We start from the raw sequence: 13,915 nt of genomic DNA, 5'->3' as shown, positions 1-13,915 counted from the left end.
AAATTCTCCTGGGCAGTGCAGCCAAACATAGTATGTCACATGTTCTCCTTAGCCTATCAGGAAGAGGAGAAGGGAGGAGGAGCTGCAGATGTTTCCTTTAAATACAGGAACCACATTGCCTCTGCTGCCATTGTGTGAGTGAGTTGGGAGTGAGATTGAGGTTAGTGCAGGAGCAAGAATCTGAATTTGTCCATTCTCTGATGCTTTTGCATGTGCCATGCAATCCTAATTTGCCTAGCATCTTAGGATTCCTTTAAGGATTGCCACAGCTGAGCTTAGAATCCTTTTAGGATCATTAACATTTTTCTTTGCGTGTGTGTGTGTGAGGGGGTCTATTTGTTCTTTGTGGCCGACAAGAACTGGCTTGAAGAGGGAGCAATGATTCAGGACCTATTTCCTTTGAAGAACCTTTGCACAGTGATTGTAATTTCAGGGCCTTGTTGAGATCTCATGGCACATCAGGAAACACTGACCTGAAAAGCCATCTCAAAACTGCATCTGTGAATGCCCATTATACTAGTCCTCAAATACAGAATGAACTAATGGACATTTGTGGTGACAAGATAGTCCAAAAATTGTTGAAAGATGCTACACATCATAGTGTTTGTCTGTTTTGGGAGATGAAACAGAGATTTGAACATAATCTGTGAAAGAATTGAAGGACATCTTTGACACAGCAAGATCAATGATGGAGTCTGTAGTTGGAGAAGTTAGAATTCCTCGCATCTGTTCAAAGCAGACTTGTAAAAGCAACATCCAGGCAACTGCACCAACACCAATGGAATATTATAGGCTACATGTGTACATCCCATTTCTGCAGTCAGCTTCAAGAAAGATTTACAAGGCACAGTAAAGTAGTTCAGGAACTGCAAGTGTTCCTCCCTAATAATTGTGGCCATTTAAAATCCAACATGAGCAAGTGTACAGAACTTTACAATGAATGTCTTCAAGATACTAACACACTGATGGACGAGTTTGACCTGTGGTGTAGAAAATGGAAAAAGCTTACACCTGCAGAAAAACCATCAAATGCACTGGAAACATACTCAGTTTTTTAATGAATGTGAAGAAACCTCTTCAAATTTCTGCAACATTGCCAGTGTCAACAGCTATTTATTTATTTATTTACATTATTTATATTCCGTCCTTCTCACCCCGAAGGGGACTCAGGGCGGATCACGTTGTACACAAACATTCAATGCCATATAACATAGAACAGAGACAGACACAGAGGCAATTTAAACCTTCCCCAGCTTCTAGCTTCCTGAGGATATGCTTGATTCTGGCCATAGGGGAGCAGCTGCTTCATCATCCACTACGATGGCACTTCCTCATTCCAATGGCGGCTGGGTGATTTTTATGTGTTGTAAATTAGCCTCCCCACATATAAGTGGTACCTAAATTTCCTACTTGATAGATGCAACTATCTTTTGGGTTGCTTAGGTCAGCAATGAGCAGGGGCTATATTTTATTTTTAATTGTCAGGTGCTCACCCCGACATGGGCTGGCCTCAAACTCATGGCCTCTTGGTCAGCATGATTTATTGCAGCTGGCTGCTAACCAGCCTGCGCCACAGCCACAAATGAAAGGTTGTTCTTAACTCTTCAACATTTGAAAACATACATAAGTAGAACAATGGGGCAGGAAAGACTAACTGGGCTTGCACTCTTGAGTGTTTTTTTATTGACAGAGCCTGATTTCTGTCAAAGTATATTGACACAGTTTTCAAGTATTTCTAACAGGCATTGTGGTATTCTTTTGGAACCACTAAATGAAAGGTAAAGGTAAAGTTTTCTCCTGACATTAAGTCTAATTGTGTCCGACTCTGGGAGTTGGTGTTCATCTCCATTTCTAAGCCGAGGAGCCGGCGTTGTCCATAGACACCTCCAAGTTCATGTAACCACTAAATTACCTAGCTAAAACAGAAATTTGATTTAATTAAGTCTATATAAAATATATAATAAGTCAGAATTTAAATTATTTTGTATTACGGACTCATCTTCATGATTTTCTTAAAAAAACCACATATTTCAACCCCCCCACCCCCCAAAAAATTGGCTACAGAATTTGTGTGACACACAAACTCTTTCAAGATCATTTTTGCAGCCTATACTGTGTTACTTCATTCATAGCTACCATAATGACAAAATTATAATCCTGAAAATCAGCAAGACCTCAGAAAAATGTTTTTTCCTCTTTCCCTAGAACATCTCTTTCTGAAACTCCCATTGCAACCTCCAGAACTACACCTCCAATCGATTTGTTCACCCTACCCTACCCTACTTTCATCCCTATATGCATATCAACAAAATAATCCAACATAGGATACATCTAGACTAATAAAACTGGGGGGAAACGCCTAGATTTTGTTTCCTTTTTATAATCTTACTAGCTGTGCCCGGCCACGCGTTGCTGTGGCAAAGTGGTGGTGGTATTGGTTAAAAATTGTTGTGTAATTTTTATTTGACATTATTTGCATTTTTAATTAATTTTATTGTAAGTTATCTTTTTATTTATTATATTTTATTATTTTCTTGTATTAGTTTTAGTTATTTTCTGTTATTATAGTATTTTATTGTATTAATCTTTTATTGTAAGTTATCTTTTTATTTATTACATTTTATTATTTTCTTGTATTATTTTTAGTTATTTTCTGTTATTATAGTATTTTATTGTATTAATCTTTTAGTGTTTTAAATTATTTTTAAGTGTTTTTTATTATTTTTTATTGGGTTGCTAAGAGACCAAATTGGAGGAGCTTAGCCTTCTAACTGGCAGCAATTGGATAAAAGCAATTATTCCTCTCCCTCTAATTAGGACTTTATTTTTCTTTTCTTTTTGTTGTATCAACCTAGAGGCGTGGATGATGGGTTGTGTTGTCAAATTTTGAGGTTGGGGGGCCTGTAGTTTTGTTGTTTGTGGGTCGCCGTGATGCCATCACTCTTTTATATATATAGATTTTGGAGATCTATATATACAGTCATCCTTCCATTTTCATGAACATTATATGTGCAACTCCTCCAAGAAAGTGGGGGAGATGTGAATATTTCACCTTTACAGTCCTCAGATATGGGCTACTCATTGTAGTAATGGGGGGAAGAGGAGGAGGAACCTGCCATGTAGGAATACAGAACCAAAGCACCCCTGACAGATGGCAATCCAACCTCTGCTTGAAAACCTTATCTGTCTTCAAAATGTTGATGGGAGTGAGAAAATGTGAACTCATACCTTGCAGAAGTATCAATGTGCCTGCAAGTGACAATATACCGGTATTGCTGTTGTTGAATTAAGTGTCAACCTTTCTCCCAAAATTGAGGCTTAAGGTGTTTCTTGATTTTTTTTAAATTAAATTGTTGTTGTGGTTAGATGTCTTAACCTTATTTGCAACTTGGTAGAGATAAAGGTTTCCCCTGATGTTAAGTCCAGTCGTGTCCGACTCTGGGGGTTGGTGCTCATCTCCATTTCTAAGCCGAAGAGCCGGCATTGTCTGTAGACACCTCCAAGGTCATGTGGCCAATAGCTAATAGCAGGCACTCACTCCCCTTCCTGGATTTGAACCTGGGACCTTTTGGTCTGCAAGTTCAGCAGCTCAGCGCTTTAACACACTGAGCCACCGGAGGCTCCATTTGCAACCTATGGTGCCCCATATCAGGGGAATTTCTTGCCAGGGTTTGTTCAAAGGATGGATGTCTTTGCTTACTTCTGATGCCAAAAGAATGACTTGCCCAAGTTCATCCAATGTGTTTCCATGACTGAACAGATATATGAATCCTAGTCTCCAGAATCACAGCTCAATGCTTAAGCAGCTACACCATGCTGTCTGTCATATAAAATGGAAATAAAATTTAAAATCCAAAAGTCAAAACACAACAAAATACATTCATGCCAACACAATTGAATTTAAAAAGTAGTTTAAAAGCACATGTATTATAATGCACCAGCCTATCACTTGCCAAAGACCCACTTTAATAAAAATGTACTTGCCTGATGGCAGAAGGACAAAGGTGAAGAGCTAGCCTAGTCTACCCTAGAGGAAGCAACACAGCAGTCACGACAAAGAAAGAACACAGCAAAACAGTAGATATATAATGACAAATACCCAATGTTCTTTTGCCTGGAACCTGTTCACACTCCACAATTAGAATATCCTTAACTGCTATAGTTCCAGCCTATGGAATCTTGAGGTTTGTAGTTTGGTAAGGCACTACAAAAGTCTAAGTATTTTTTCCTAAACAGCCAGCCCCAGGATTCCATAGGATGTAACCATGGATGGAATAATAATGCTATAATTATGCAGTGTGAATGGGAGTTTCCACCTGCCCTGTTGGTTCTTCACTTGCTGAGTGATTCTACCAGGCTTATTTTCAGGCTTCTTTTCATCAGGTATCCATGATAGCAGCCCCAGTCTTTCTCTATAGTAGTTGGTTGGATCAGAAAGATTACATTTGACTCAGTGCTGTGGCTTGAAATTGCAGGTGAAAGTCCAGCTCTTTCCTTCTTCAAACTGCTCTAATTTATAGCATATCTTTGCATTTGTTCTTATCGGCAACAAGCTCATGAATTCTGTATTAGTAATGGGAGCAATGAGAATGCTTTACAAGACACTCTTTTTTCCACAGCTGTTTCTCCTATGATCAGGTTTCTTCTTTCTAGTTCTTCCTCATTAACCTGATATGCTATGCCTTTATTTTGAATAATTATCTTTGGAATTTAGGGGGAAGTAATTTGAAGAAAATTCAGAGTATATTTTTAATCTAGAGTTTATCGATAAAAGTTCAGCAAAATAACAGGAATAAAAGGAAACCAACGGGACTTCCACATCAAAGGTGCATTTATCAGAACAATGCATTTTGGAGTGCACATTTATTAGCACCACTGAGAGGGAAGTATAAAATTTTGATAACTGGTGATTAATATTTGAAAAAAATGTGGTTTAACCCTAACAAAACATCTCAAACCAAATCTAATTGCTGGTCCCAAGTAAAAGAAGGCAACTGACTCAATGAATGGTAAATGAATACTTGTGAAATCCCATGAATGTAATATTGGCATTCTGTATTTGGAGGATTCAGCTAAAATTGGCAACCAAATCCCTGGATACGAGGCAGATAGGCAGGGAAGCCAGAAAACGGCAACAACGGGACATGTGGCGGCTGCATTCGGCTGTCACATGAGAAGAGCAGTCGTGAGCATGCCCCCCCCCCCCAACATTGCCAAAGCCAATCAGAAAAAGAAAGGAGACCACATGTGTTTTGGCAAAGCTGGTCTATATATAGAAGGGTGAGCTCTCCTATTTTTCTGTGGCATCCTGGCGTTTGAGAGAGAGAGAGAGAGAGAGAGAGATCATTCTGTGTGTCTCTCAGTGCTGCTGCTAAGCTACTTGCTTAGGGAATAGAGATTGCTTTTTGAGAAGTCTTTTTTTCTTCTGCATTAATGTTCTTAGTTTAATATCTTAGTCCTTTTATTTTACTAGCAATTTTGTATGGAGGAGTGGGTGGGCATGCTCTTTTTTGGGGGGGAGAGGTTGTGAGTTTAAGGGCTTTTGTGTGTTTGGTGTTTGTTTAAGTATTTTAGGGCTTTTTTTGCTTTAAGTTGCCTGAGTGTGGGATAGGTCTGACTCTCTTGAGTCCCCATGGGGAGAATTTCCCAAGCCGTACCTTTAGGCTGATGTCCTGCACTAGCAGCCTAAGTTGTCCCTCCCCCCCAATATAAAAAGCCCTTTTACCTCTTTGATTCTCAGTCTCTTTGCTGTACCCTTTCCAGTCCTACCTTCTGATTTGTGTGTGTGTGTCCTGCACCAGTCCAGTAGCCTCCTCCCCTCCCACAAATATTTAAAAATTACAAAAAACCTCTATCTTGTTAGTTCACCTCTTTCTGCTATTTTCTTCTGGCCTCTGTGTGTGTGCTGTACAAAGCCAGAATTTTTCCTCAAAAATATTTTACGAACACCAAAAAAACCCTTTGCTACTCTTTCTCCAATATTTCTGGTTTGTGTGTGCTTGCAAAAGTACTGCAGTGCACACACTCTCTCTTACACATAATATATATGACCCAAACATTCTGAAGCTTGAGATGCTTGGAGTGGTAAATATGTCTTCCAAGTGTGGCGATTTTCATCCTGATAGCAGTGATAAATGTGTCCTCAAAGTCTGGCCGCAGATATGTTCTCCAGGTTATCAATATTGTTTTTCGAAAGACTTTTAGTTTAAAACATTGATTTCTCTTTATTCATTTTAAAACCTGCCACCCGTCCATACCTACTACTGTAATTATTTTCATCAAATTTGGTATACTCTTTGTAGGATCTTCTGTAATGACCACCATATCATCCGCATATGCCCTAGCTTTAAGTTCTTGCCGTTTTATTTTCACTCCTTTGATATGTCTGTCATCTCTAATCTTATTATTTAATACTTCTTACATCCATACAAATAAGAGGGATGACAGTGAAAATATCTGCCTTTTCTAAACTATTATCTGGTCTGCTGCACTATTACTGTTTTTCTGCACTCATTTTTTCCAGATATGCACATATTTGAGTGCATGTTTTAAATTGTACACACTAGTGCACTATCAGTTAAAACAGGGGTCAATATCTCAACCATGAGGGTCTCTTTTCTTTGCTCTAGGAGGAATGAGTGGAGCATGCACTTTTAGTTAAACACACAGAGAGAAACAAATGAAGAAGAAATCAAAATCAGAGCTCCACCTTTAAGAAGCTTTTTTGGGAGGTGCGGGAGATGAAGGCTGCATTTTATTTACTTTAAAAGATTATGGGGCACATCTTGTTTAAAAGAAAATATCTTTAAACAAAGAATGTTTAAACTGTGAAGGATTTCAGGAATTAATTTCTTCTGCGTGGTCACTCTGGAATCCACACTTGTGGTATCTCCTGCGTCCACACAGCTGTTCCGGGTGATCTCTTGCAAAGCTTTGCCTAATTGAGGACTACAGCCCTGCCCCTTCCCATTAGTAATAAAGCCAGACTGCAGGGCTTGAGGCCTTAGTTCCTTTCGTCCGCGAAAGCAGCTACATTGGATTGCATCTCCTCTTTATGGACTTTGAATTAGGACTCCTAACTTACTCTTTGGACTTTTGTTTGGACTTCGCTTATTCTTAAGGCCAGTATGGCTGCTAGCGTAGCCCTCAAAAAGAGCCCTTCTCCCTCCGCAGCGGCTGCTCAGGCAGTACGGAAGAAAACATCCAAAAGACTCTCAGTTCCCCTGGCAGACTCCCAGGAAGGGGTGGAGCTGGCACTGGCCAAGTGCTGCTGGAAGTCAAGCCGGTTTCCGTTGCTTCTGGGGTGCAATGCCTTGCGGCGTCCTTTCCCTTGGTAGTGGTAGCGTGGCCCTTAGAACCCCCACTCCTCTCGCCACCACATTTGCCTCAGCATGCACCGGGAGCACCTCTTCCTGCCATGCTTCTGCCTCCTCCCGAGGAGAGCAACCTTCTGGCAGCCACGCCGCCCGCACGAGCAATGGCTTGCCGGGGCACTGGGGCTCAGCCCCTAGAGGATGACCCCCTCCTAAGGGTACCTCTCGAGGCCCTCCACCTAGAGCGGTTCCCCATGGCATTACTCAGCCGGCTCCATTCCAAACCACAAGTATATATCCTTATTCCTCCTCTCAAACTATGTGGCCTACACAGCAGGGTGGCTGGTATTATTTGCCCAATCCTCCAGTACCAAATTTTTATCCTTATAATTTTGGGACTGCCTTTCTACACCCTAACCAATTTACTAATTTTTCTGTTCCTTGAGTTTCTCAGGCACAGGATGATGATTTTGTTTCAGACTCTGATTCTTTTATTGATGAGGATACTTTAACACAGGGTTGTACTTCCTCAGTTGCTACTACAGAGGATTCCTCCTCATTTTCTTCTTTGATTTTGCGTTGACACCATTGAGTTTTTTGAACAACCCCCAGTGAGAACTGTTTGGGTTACTCCTCACTCTTCTGCTCTTTGGCAAGAAGTTCTTACTTTACTTGTGAAAGGGGCTATAGAACCTTTATCACTCTCTATGTTTCCTTTTTCTTTTTTCTGTAAGTTTTTTTAGTTTCTAAAAAGGATGGAGGTCTTCTTACTATTTTGATCTTAAAGGGCTGAATGCATACATTATTTATCGTTGTTTTCAGATGGTGACTTCCATCCTCCCCCTTTTGCCCAGCAATGTTTGGTTTGCAAGCATCGATCTTAGAGATGCTTATTTTTATGTGCCAATTAGATGCCAAGACCATAGTTTTTTGTCCTTTATGACTAATGGCCAAGCTTTTTGTTTTCGCGTTCTCCCCTTTGGCATCTCTACAGCTCCCAGGGTGTTTACCAAGGTGATGGCGGTGGTGGCAGCTCACCTTAAAGAACATGGTGTAATGGTCTATCCCTACATTGATGATTGGTTACTGGTCGCTAAAACATGTGACCAGTTACAGAACAATATTCAGTTTACTTTGTCGTTATTAGAGATTGGGCCTTATTATCAACAAGGGCAAGTCTCATCTTTTTAACCCTGCCAAGCTACTAAATTTATTGGGGCTGTCTTGGATTCCCGTCAGGCAAGAGTGTACCTTCCAGATGACAGATTCTGGAATTTTCGTACTCTGGCTCTTCAAGTAATAACAAAGACGTCTGTTCAGGCCAGGGACATTCAGTGCCTTCTCAGGCATATGGCTTCCACTATGGGAGTGACTCCATTTGTTTGGCTTCATCTTCGACCAATTACATTTCATCCCTTACACAACAGCCCCAACAGGCGTTTGCTAATCCCTGCAGCTATTCACCACTCTCTACAGTGGTGGACTCACTGATCCAGCCTGTGCATTGGACTTCCATTTCGTCTCCCCAGGCCTTCGATGCTGCTGGCAACTGTTGCTTCACTAACAGGTTGAGGAGCTCATTTAGGCAACCATACAGCTCATGGTGCCTGCCCTGGTACAATCACTTTTCCATATATGGCATACCCCTTTAGTGGACCTTCTTGCTTCCTCTTCCAACACGAAATGCCAGTTTTATGGCTCACGACTCCCTTGGCATCAGCAGCCGGGGTGTTTAGGGGATGCTTTCCTCCTGAACTGGACATCGGTGCCCTTGTATATTTTCCCACCACTTCCTCTGTTGTCCAGGGTAGTTGCTTGTCTGCAAGCAGAGCAGGTCAGCTGTATTCTGTTAAAGCCGTGGTGGCCTTGTCAGCCGTGGTTTGCCACGCTCTTTCAATTGGCAGGCAATGTTCAGTTGCCACTCAGACTGGACTTGCTGACTTCAGGGTCTGTGTCAGTCCCTTACTCCCAAATCACACATCTCCAACTGATGGCATGGAGGATTCAGTCGCATCTCTTCCTCAGCCAGTGAGAAACATTTTGGATCTTGCTCTTCGGCCTACCACCAAGCACGCCTATATCTATAACTGGCATCGTTTCTATAATTTTGTTCAACAACAGGGAGTTCAACCGTTATTAGCACCTACTTCTGTTCTCCTCCAGTCTTTGATGTCTGTCTGATTCAGGATTATCTTTGTCATCACTCAGAGTTTATTTGTCTGCCATAGCCTCATTCAAGAAGGAACGTTACTTACCCTCTCCCTTTGCTGACCCGCTGGTGAGGTTTTTGCAGGGCTTTAGGAACTTTTGGCCGCAAGTTCGTCCCATCCCTCCTTCCTGGAAATTGGAAATTGTCCTTTCAGCCCTAGTAAAACCTCCCTTTGAACCTATGGCCACTGCAGAGATGCCTTACCTTTCCTGGAAAACTGCCTTTTTGGTAGCAATTACATCTGCTTGTCATGCCAGTGAGCTTACTGTCCTTGGGGTTGATGATCTTTACCTTAAGTTTCATAAAGACAAGGTTGTCCTTTAAACAGACATATTTTCCCCCCAAGGCTGCATCTCAGTTCCACATGTCTCAGGATATTGTGCTACCTGCATTATTTCCAAATCCATCTACACCTCTTGAGCAATCATTGCACCTCCTCGATGTGTGTAGAGCTCTCCTTTTTATGTCCATCATACAGCTCCATTGCAAAAATCACCAAGATTGTTTGTCAAGTACCGTGAGGACTCTGTTGGCCTTCCAGTTTCCACTCAAAGATTGGCAGCTTGGATAGTTTCAACTATCCGATTGGCTTATGAGATGGCAGGACTGGACTCACCTGTTCAGATCCATGCTCATTCCACCTGAGCAATGGCTGCCTCAACGGCATTTTTGCATGGAGTGCCATTGGATGACATTTGCCATGTGGCCATTTGGTCGACACCCCACACTTTTATTACCTATTCTAAATTGGATCTGGCAGCCAAAAGGGATGCAGTTTTTGGAAGAGCAATCCTTTTTTCCACACTAGCATGATGCCCACCATCCGTCACTAAGCTCGCTAGTCTACCACAGGTGTGGATTCCAGAGTGACCACGCAGAAGAAAGTATGGTTGCTTACCTGTAACCGTGTTTCTTCAAGTGGTCACCTCTCGAATTCACACAACCCGCCCATCCTCCCCACATTTGTCATGCCTAGTGCAACTACTTTTCACAGTACGGAACTAAGGCCTCAAGCCCTGCAGCCTGGCTTTATTACTAATGGGGAGGGGAGGGGCTGGAGTCCTCAATTAGGCAAAGCTTTGCAAGAGATCATCTGGAACAGCTGTGTGGGTGCAGGAGATACCAAAGGTGTGAATTCCAGAGGTGATCACTCAAAGAAACATGGTTACAGGTAAGCAACCATACCTTCTCCTTTCTCTTACTTATATTTTTTTCTAGGTGTCTGCAGGACCCAGAATCGATTCTTGGGTGTGCCAAAATGAACTTAGAAAAGTATATGGGAGAGATCATCCGTAGGCATGGGGCAGGGTGTTATCAGTATGCTAATGACACCCAAATATATTTCTCCAAGACTTCAAAAGCAACCTCAGCTAAGGATAGTGTGTCTCCTCTGAATGAATACCAGGAGGAGGTAATGGGCTGGATGAGGAAAAACAAATTGAAACTGAATCCAGACAAAACAGAGATGCTTGCCATCAAGGGTCCTAATCTGGGGATGGAGGTCAACCAGTTCTGGATGGGGTTACACTCCCCCTGAAAGACTGTGTTCACAGCTTGAGAGTGCTCCTGGGTCCATCTCTCCAAATGTTAGCTCAAATAGATGCAACAGTCGGGAGTGCTTATTATCAGCTTTGGTTGATATGCCAGCTGCACCCCTTCCTAGATTTGGAAACCTAAAGATGGTAGTGCTGACAACCTCAAGATTGGACTTCTATAATGCACTTTACATTGGATTAGCTGTGTACCAAGTTCAGAAACTCCAGCTGGTTCAAAATACAGCAAGCAGATTGGTTACAAAAACATCTAGGAGTAAGCATGTTACACCTATCCTAAAGTCACTCCACTGGCTGCCAATTAGTTTCTGGGCAAAGTACATGGTGTTGGTTTTGACCTTTAAAGCCTTACATGGTTTGAGACCAGGTTGCCTACAGGATCGCCTTCATCCATACAATTCACCCCAAACACTGAGGTCCTCTGGGTGAACAGAATCAGCCAGAATCCAATTGGCAACCTGTTGGAATCAGCTGCATCAAGGCTGCTAGAAGAGCTCCAATAGCTAGATCAACTGTCAGAATTTAAAAACCATCTGAAGACCTATCTCTTCCGGCAGTCCTCCCCAGCCAGTTTTAAGCATGAATGATATACACTTATCTTGTGTTTAATCTCTGTTCTGTGTATTTTAATGTGTATAGAAATCTGTTTGTATAGAAATATGTTTTAATATATGTGTGTATGTGTGTGTATACATATATACACACACATTTTAACATGTGTATTTATAGATTTTTTACAATGTTTATGTGTTTTAATTATGCTATATAACAAGCCACGAGGAGAGGCAGGTAAGAAAGAAAATTATTGTTGTTCTTGTCATCATCATCATAATCATCATCATCATATGTTCCCTGGAGTCACAAGTCTGGATTAAGACATGTCTCAGCATTTGAAATGTGTGCTTTCATCTGCCTGCTATATTCAAATTTTTATCCTTTTCCAGATTTCTGTACAACTTTGTATCCATGGAAATACCCACAAAGTTTGCCTGTCATATTTGCAGTCCTGGAATTACAGCCCAATATAACTGGCTGTACTATAAACATCTGTACAGATAATGTAGTTTCAAGGACCTGAAAGACTGCAAGTCAAGTCTCATTCCCTACCACCTATATCATAAGTCGTAGCAACATCACATAAATGTGCTAACATTGGCCTCTAGTGTCAATGCTGATCATATTTGAGATGTCATGCCTCACTAAAATGAAACAGTACCTTTACTGTATACCCAAAATAGAGGGGGATGAATTTGATGGTAATATTATACTGAGACATAATATTATATAGGTCAAATTTAGGGGCAATCTTTAATAGGACGTGCTGGTAATGAAGGGAAGCAGCTGAAAATTTTATAACATCCTTTCAGCAGTCTTGCTGAACATTGCAAGTATGAGACCTTATAGAAGAATTAATGAGAAATAATAGGACAGTTGAAGACACAAGGGGACCAGCTTGTCAAGTCATCTTCCATAAGCCCCTATCATGCACTAATGAAAGTTGTAACTCCAGAGTGCAAGAAACCCCATAAAGACACAGCAATATGATTTATGTGACAGCAGGAGAGGAGGGATTGCATTGAATTATACTGATAAAATGTAGGAAAAGCAACTGAGAAAGAAGCATGGGTCTATGCTCACATTAGGCTAGGAAATACTGAGAAAGTGGAGGAGAGAGAACTGAGCAGAGAGGTCACCCAATCCTATTAAATCTCTCCAGGTAAGAAAGCAAGTAAACAGGTAGGTCAGAGAGAGTTTCTCTTTGTAATACCATGAAGATCATTCAGAGCTTTGAGAATGGATGCAATAATGGTTAGAACACAGGAAAAGGCTAGGTTTAGACCATCCATAGTTGAAAAATGTCACATCTTATGTATAGATAATATATATTCGCATTTGTGCAATGTAGGAGTCAGTTTAAATGACTTCATGTTTCATTTCATGTGACATACTAATTCTTCCACCTTACAATACAAGAAGGTAGATTCAGAATGAGGGATGTAGATATTCATGTTCTTTTATCCGAAGCACAAAGAATCATGCGGAAATATTGTTGATGACTATGTTGTTCTCTTTTCCAGCTAGAAAATAAATAATATTTGATTCATATCAAGAGATTTTTTTAAATGTCTTCTGGATTATTACACTTTACAGGTTTGGCAGATTTTAAAGGAGATTTAGTCCAACAAAGTAATACTTCCAAGTGAACCTGTATACATTTTGAAACAATTTGTGTATTTACAAGGAATAGTTGTCATCTTTCCATCAGTTCCTTCATCTGCTTTTCTCCAACATACTTGTACTAAGTTTCAAAAAAGTCACTGTATCGACCACTTACAACATAAAAAGGAATAAGGATACACAAAGAAAAAATGTTGCAGCACCTTCAAGACATTTTAAAATGCAGTTTTAGCATGAGCAAGTCAGTACTGCATTATATCCATGAAATAATATGCTAAATCAAAACTAGTGAGTTTTCTGGGCTGTATGGCCATGTTCCAGAAGCATTCTCTCCTTACGTTTCGCCCACATCTATGGCAGGCATCCTCAGAGGTTGTGAGGTATATTGGAAACTAAGCAAGGGAGATTTATATATCTGTGGAATAATGTCCAGGCTGGGAGAAAGAACTCTTGTCTGTTGGAGACAAGTGTGAATGTTGTAATTAATCACCATCGTTAGCATTTAATGGCCTTGCATTTCAAGGCCTGGCTAATTCCTGTATGGGGGAATCCTTTGTTGGGAGGTGTTAGCTGGCCCTGATTGTTTCCTATCTGAAATTACCCTGTTTTCTGAATGTTGATCTTTACTGTTCTGATTTTAGAGTTTTTTAAAATACTGGTAG

General features: G+C 40.9%; 1 long non-coding RNA gene across 2 annotated transcripts in view; it reads right to left on the bottom strand.

The window, feature by feature from the left end:
* Positions 1-13,915, bottom strand: part of LOC103278348 (uncharacterized) — a 179,655-nt gene that overhangs the window by 14,453 nt on the left and 151,287 nt on the right. Inside the window, exon 3 of one of the 2 annotated variants that reach the window (XR_010004254.1) lies at positions 13,095-13,153. The exons of the other annotated variant lie outside the window; for it this stretch is intronic. This is a non-coding gene — a long non-coding RNA (uncharacterized LOC103278348). Of the gene's footprint in view, positions 1-13,094; positions 13,154-13,915 lie in introns of those variants that run through there. 2 annotated transcript variants of the gene reach the window in all.

The sequence above is a fragment of the Anolis carolinensis genome, chromosome 3 (genome assembly GCF_035594765.1).
Source record: "Anolis carolinensis isolate JA03-04 chromosome 3, rAnoCar3.1.pri, whole genome shotgun sequence".
In the NCBI taxonomy this organism is placed as follows: domain Eukaryota; kingdom Metazoa; phylum Chordata; class Lepidosauria; order Squamata; family Dactyloidae; genus Anolis; species Anolis carolinensis.
The sequence above is the reverse complement of the archived record's forward strand: the minus strand, read 5'-3'. Positions and strand labels throughout refer to the sequence as shown.